We start from the raw sequence: 7434 nt of genomic DNA on the forward strand, positions 1-7434 counted from the left end.
TTTGCACCACAGGCAGGGAGCAAAAGCCTTTTCCCCCCAACTTTGTGTTTACTGATTGTAAAATAAGAATGTCCTGAGATCTCAAGCAGTGAATATTTGTGAATACAGTACTTGAATAATACTGGTGTTCAGCAATCTGGATATATGATCAGGCAAAATGCCTATGGAAGCCTAACCCATAAACAAACAAAAGGCAATGCTGTTCTCTTCTTACGTCCAACAAATGACAAGAGTACAATTCACTGTGGTGAGTTCCGTAGCCTTCCATAATGCTGAATGAAAAACTGAGCTCAGAGGTTTTAAGACTGTTGCTGCAGTCTGTGGTGGCGATGAAGTCAGACAATGTCTGTGGTGGCGAGGGAGTCAGACAATGTCTGTGGTGGCGAGGGACATGTACCTTACATACGTCCATACCTTACATCTATGACCGGAGTCTGGATGTGTGCAAGTACCGTATGTACAGGAGAGTAGGCGGGGATAGGGGGTAGGTGGAACAAGACATTAGCTTAGCACTCAAGCTTTGAATACTGGATACAGGATTATTAAAACACACATGAATCAATCAAAACTAACTATGAGGGAACATATACGCCCCATTTAAGTTTACTTTGTATTTGTCAAGTCAATCCTTATTATCCTCACTCCAATTTTACCTCAAAGACCACATCACTTTTGCTTTAGTCTCTCTATTTGTTTATCATACTTAAATCATTGGTGTAACGTGTAAAGTTGTCCCATCTCTCCCTTGATCCACATAAAGGTTTCTTAAAACATACTTCCATACAACAATAGTCATAACATGCAGTTCTTCATGTATGTTCACCGTGGCTGTACAGAAGGCTGTTGTAATGATAAATATTCTCAATGGTAAAATTGTGCTGAGTTTGCAGCATCTATTGTTCACATGTGTGTCTCATAGCAGCCCACTCCCACATGGAACAACCTCAGTCAACATGAAAAAGAACAATACAAACCTTCGAAATCATTTTACACTGCAGTTTTTATAATGGAAATGAGAAACATGTGATACATTCTCCCGCAATTAAAAGTCAATGACGACAAGCCACTGAAACCAATTTAGTTCTTTGTTTACATTTACCTTCAGGCCAAGTCCCAAGGAAGTAGGCCAGGAGTGTCACATAGACTTTGTGACTGGACAACAGAGTGTGGATGTCCCTCAGTGGCCCAGCACCAGGACGACAAGCTGAGTGTCAACAGCTTGTTACAGCAGAATGAGTACATTCATTAATGACAGACTTAACAGTGTCAAAAAATGATTTACTATAAAAAGCAAGTGCAGTAGGAAGATATTGCACAGTCAAAAGCAATAAACAAAGCAAGAGATAACGACTTCATGACAGGGACATCTGAGCGTGATAAAAGGAAACACATCAAGAGCTCTTTTCTATCCTCGAGTTTTTTATTTTTATTGAACATCCGCTTCATTTCCTTGTTCCCTGTCATGTGTCTTGACGGCCCATTAACCAAAGTGTCCTTGTTTTCCCCAGGCACTAAGTCCATTATTTTCACCTGCTCCTCCTTTCTCCATAATCTGCTTTTCATTTATAGATATTGTTTGTTGGATAAGCACTTGTGCACTGATGTGGAGCACACTTCTTTTCAATGCAACAATTATTTTTTAGAATTATTGTTTGTTGATTGTCATGCTTGATGGACTGATTGTTGTCATGTGATGGTTCAGCTCCAGCTGCTCCACATTCACCTCCACCGCCTCCAGCAAAGGAACAATCTTCAAAGGCCTTGGACCCATCTGTGACAAGCCCAACAACATCCCTGTCATCGCCCCTGCCTTCACACCAGCCCTGGGTTCCCCCTGCAACATCTACTCCCACTAAAGATTCATCATTCTCCTTCTCATCTCCACTCTCACCCATGGGCCTTCCCAGCCATTTTGAAAGTCTGATCAAATCAGGCATTAAGATGGCTCCACTCACGCCCAATATAGCAAGGGCTATGTCAATACGTATCAACTCTTCCCTGCACAAGCCAACTACACCAACAAAAGCCCCACCACCCATACCCCCTCGCCTCTCACCTGGTCCCAAACTCTCCTTGGCTACAAAAGCCCCACCACCCATCCAACCTCGCCTTTCACCTGGTATCTCCCATAGCTAGGATGCACTGGGTCTCAGCGTTGCCGGGACTTATTGTCACATTAAAAATCAAACCAACCCGGGGCCCTATGTAAAAAGAGCCCCCCCCTAGTGCTATTTCTGTAGTCACATCATCACACAGATGGAAAAACAAAATGCGAGCCAGGCCCAATCTGAGAAATGTGATTCATATTCCCTGTAAAAAGATAAAGCCCAGTCCCACTGAAACTAGTCTGAAACTTGCTGTGCTAAATGTCAGATCCTTATGTAACAAATCTCTCTTAATTAATAATTTTATTTCTTCTTATAATCTTGATTTTATGTTTTTAACTGAAACATGGCTTAACAAAAACACAGGAAATGTAGTTCTGATAGAATCTGCTCCACCCAACTTTAAGTTTGAATCTGAAACACGAGAAAACAAAAAAGGGGGTGGAGTCTGTGCTGTCTTTAGAGATGAAATAATTACCCGCAGGTTGTCTTTTGGGGTGTTTTCATCATTTGAGTATGTATCCTTTAAAATGGAGCTAAAACGGTCTCCATCCATTCTCTTCATTGTTTTATACAAGCCTCCCCAGCACTGCCAACGTTTTATTGATGATTTTACTGAGATGCTTTCAGTCATATGCACAGACTTTGATGGTTTGGTCATTACAGGTGATTTCAATGTGCATGTTGATAATATTTGTGACAGAAACGCTAAAGAGCTTGATGCTGTCCTTGAAACCTTCAGTCTTACTCAGCATGTGAGAGGCCCCACCCACAGCAGAGGGCACACTCTAGATCTCATAATTACAAAGGGGGTAAATATTTCAAATGTTAATGTGATCGAAGTTGCTCTGTCTGATCATTTCTGTGTCTTCTTTGACCTGTCTGTTTCTCCCAAACCTCCGGTTGGTCCTGCAGTTGTTCAGAGGAGACACATAAGTGATGGCACAGGTGCACTGTTTATGGAAATGATAAACTTTGAAAATGTCTCATGTTCTAATGTAAATGATTTGTTGAACTCTGTTACATCTAGTGTTTTGAATGTTCTGAACACCATCGCCCCTATAAAGGCTAAAATGGTTAAAAATAAGCAGAAGGCGCCGTGGAGAAATGATGATTCGGTCAGGGCACAGAAAAGGGAGTGCCGCAGGGCCGAACGGAAATGGCGCAAGTCAAAGCTCCAGGTTCAAAAAGAGATTTACAAAGAAAAGCTGAACATGTACAACCTAATCTTATGTAGAACTAGGGAAAGATATTTTTCTGAAATAATTGGAAGCTGCAGTAACAACTCGCGTGTCCTGTTTGCCACAGTAAACAGATTAACAAACCCTCCAGCTCAGCTGCCGTTAGAACTCATTTCCACATCCAAGTGTAATGAGTTTGCATTATTCTTTAATGACAAAGTTCAGGGCATTAAAAATGCTATAAATCCCACAATGCAAAAAATTACCCTAAAACCACCAAGACACTTAGAGCTAACTCACTTTGCACCAGTAACTGACAAAACTGTCCATGAGGTCATCACCAGTCTGAGTTCATCTACATGCTGCCTTGATGTGTTACCCACCAGATTTCTAAAGTCTGTGCTGAACAGTTTGTTAGCACCATTCACTCACATAGTTAACATGTCGCTTCAATCTGGAACATTCCCAATGTCTTTGAAAACTGCGGTCATGAAGCCTCTCCTAAAGAAGAGCAGTCTTGATGCTGCAGTACTGAGTCATTACCGGCCCATCTCTAATCTGCCATTTTGGGGCAAAGTCCTTGAAAAGGTTGTTTACCAACAGCTCACAGATTTCCTCTTAATAAACAACTCATTTGATGTTTTTCAGTCAGGTTTTAGACCTCATCACAGCACTGAGACTGCTCTTGTCAAAGTGACAAATGACATCCGCCTGAACACTGACACGGGCAAAGCCTCAGTCTTAATTCTGTTAGATCTGAGTGCTGCTTTTGACACTGTCGATCATGGGATCCTCTTACAGAGACTAGAGGACTGGGTGGGCATCACTGGCACTGCCCTAAACTGGTTAAGATCCTATCTGGAAGACAGGAAGTACTTTGTTGAAATTGGTAGCTGTGTCTCAGACCACATGACCCTGACCTGTGGAGTGCCCCAAGGGTCAGTCCTGGGTCCCCTTCTGTTCAACCTCTACATGCTGCTGTTGGGTCAGTTGATACACAGTGAAAATGTGTCCTATCACAATTATGCAGACGACACTCAGATCTATGTTTCACTATCGGCAGGTGACTATGGACCAGTAGATTCACTCTGTCGCTGCATCCAACAGATCAGTGTGTGGATGCAACACAACTTTCTCCAGCTGAACTCAGACAAGACTGAAATAATCGTTTTTGGCCCACAGAAACAAAGAGAAAGTGTTAGCGGTCACCTCCAGAGTCTCGCTCTAAAACCTACAAACCAAGTTAGAAATCTGGGGGTAATAATGGACTCAGACTTGAACTTTAATAGCCACGTCAAATCAATAACATCAGCAGCTTTTTACCATCTAAAAAACATTGCCAAAATCAAAAATATAGTGTCAAAACCAGATTTAGAGAGACTTATCCATGCGTTTGTCTCCAGTAGATTAGACTACTGTAACGGCCTGTTCTCTGGCCTCTCCAAACGAGTTGTAAAACAGCTGCAGTACATCCAGAACGCTGCTGCTCGGGTCCTGACTAGAACCAGGAAGTATGATCACATTAGTCCTGTTCTCAGGTCTCTGCACTGGCTCCCTGTGGCTCAGAGAATAGACTTTAAAGCAGCTCTGCTTGTGTACAAGTCTCTCCATGGCCTAGCACCAAAGTACATCTTGGATATGTTAGTGCCATATGAACCATCTCGGACTCTGAGGACCTCAGGGACCGGCCTCCTGCTGGTGCCCAGAGTCAGGACAAAACATGGGGAATCTGCGTTTCAGTTTTATGCAGCTAAAATCTGGAACAGTCTTCCTGAAGATGTGAGACAGGCTTCAACTCTGACAATGTTCAAATCTAAGCTAAAAACAGTTTTGTTTAGCTGCGCATATGACTGAAACAATTTTTTTTTGCACTCTTCTCTTTTGTTTGTGATTTTATTAGTTTAGAAAATCAGTTGGATTGATAATTTTTAATTTAGTTAATTTTATTGTATTTCTGTTTCTGTAATTTCTTTGTGATTTGAATGCATTTTTCCTGCTGTGTGAAGCACTTTGAATTGCCTTGTGTATGAAATGTGCTCTACAAATAAACTTGCCTTGCCTTGCCTTACCTTGAATTAAAGAAAAAAAGTTAAAGTTATGTAAATATTATGGGACAGTATTTTTGACATAATGCATTGAGGTTTTCTGGCAAGATCTTATGCATCACATGTGGTTTTTATTTGCATTTTTAAGTCTTTAAAGGTTATTGTCCGTTGACATTTCAGCCTACAGTTGTTGTCTCTCTCCACATTTTTAGGTGCTTTGTGCCAGTCTGTTAGTGTGTACATATTTAATGCAAGTGTAGTGTATATTCACACAGGAGTGCTTTGTTCAGATGGATTATGCAGATGAGTGTTTGGACAGAAGAGAGGGGATGTCTTACGGAAGAGATGACACTGCCTGTCCAAAAAGACACTTGGATTAAACTGAGCAAATACAGTAGGTCCGAGCCTCCTACTGGAGAACTGCTGCATGTGATGATCTTTCAGCTGCAACATTATTTAAACCAAACTGATGCAGTGAGTGACTTCTCATTTCTGAAACACTTGTTGTGGAAACTATTCTATGACAAATGACAGAGAAAATGAGGCGAAATATAACCAAGTTGTCTTGTTCAAAAGTCTTTGTTTTTTTTAGCTGCGCACAGCCAAAAAGCTCTCCCTGACATTTGCCTTTCTGTCCCTCCCTGATAGGACCAGAGCAAACATTGAGTTCAGCTTATTAAGGCATAGCAGGTGCCACGTATGCACAAAACCAGTCTAAACATATTGCAGAAAAACACACTCAATGTTCTACCGCATGCGAGACATCCTTGGATCCGCAGCTGTCAGTCTGTGTTCCCAGGGATGTCTGCATACAGAGTCATAATAAGTGTGACCCGGATGTTATATGTTGACCTAAGTTCTATGGCATCAGGCAAAGACATTACATTTTTACACCACACAACCATATGGAAAGACAAATCCCGTGGTCATGGAAAAGATGTGAGTAAGTTCAAAAAGGGTCAAATCATTGGCATTAAGCAGAGAAAACATCTAAGGAGAAGCAAAAACTAATCTACTACAGATCTGAACCTCAGTGAGAGTGTTTGAGCTGGAGAAGGCTGTGTGCAGTGATCACTCTCCATCATCAATACAAGATCAACTGTAAAATAATGTAACATTGGATGGAAATACATCTTTTTATATTACAGAATCTAATTGAAACTATGCCACAGCGAATGAGTAGAGTTTGTTTCCCTTTTTTCTGTGGCAATTTTTTGGACAGGCAGTGTACATGGAGCAATGAAGCACATTGGCACAACATCTTAAGTCACTGTCCTCAAAAAGCTCTCTGAAAAGGGCTTTCAGACAACAAAGACAATAACGTTTTTTCCTTGAGGTTATCCTCCTCATCTTTTCATAACATTTCTTTTAATATTACTGCCATAACAGCGTTTGGGATCTCAGATAAAGCAGCGTTGTATCCTGCTGAATGTCAGCGGTCAACACACTCTTATCTCATTTTCATATATTGCCCCAATCCCATAAGATCACTGAGATACACGCAGCAGCCAAGCACAGCATGTGTTATGAAACAATATCTTTAACTTTAATAATAAAAGCACAGAGATGAAGGAGTGATTGACGGGACAGGGTGAGGCCTGGCACAGGATACTGGCTCAGAATTTGAAATAAGTGGCAAAAACAAGCAGGAAATTATGTGGAGCGTGTTAGAGTGCAGGCTCAGCAGTAATTTGGTGAAGGAGTGCTTTGACCAGCCCTTCTGCACATTTTAGATGGGCGGGACTGTGGACGTGCTGGAACTGCCTGGAACAACATTACAGCCGACACGGAGGAGGAGGAGGACCACAGTGGAGCGGGGGAGCGGTGAGGGTCTGCATGCTCCACAGCTGATACTCAACCACTCCACTTAGATGCACACGGTCAGTCCAGGTCAGGTCATTAAAGGTTAACGCAATCAGAAAAGTACATTTTCTCAAGTAATGTAAACAGAATTGTTCAGAAGCTATGTGGGGATCAACAATACATAACCTAATAGAATAGTGTTCCATTTGTTGTTCTGAATGCCATCCCCAGCATGGGCTTCAGAGTGATGAAGCACAGTTGCCATAACAATTCAAAACTAAATATGATATCTTTCGAATG

The sequence above is a fragment of the Eucyclogobius newberryi genome, unplaced genomic scaffold (assembly GCF_026437365.1).
Source record: "Eucyclogobius newberryi isolate DKJ021-1_F unplaced genomic scaffold, fEucNew1.0.hap1 SCAF_9, whole genome shotgun sequence".
NCBI lineage: Eukaryota > Metazoa > Chordata > Actinopteri > Gobiiformes > Gobiidae > Eucyclogobius > Eucyclogobius newberryi.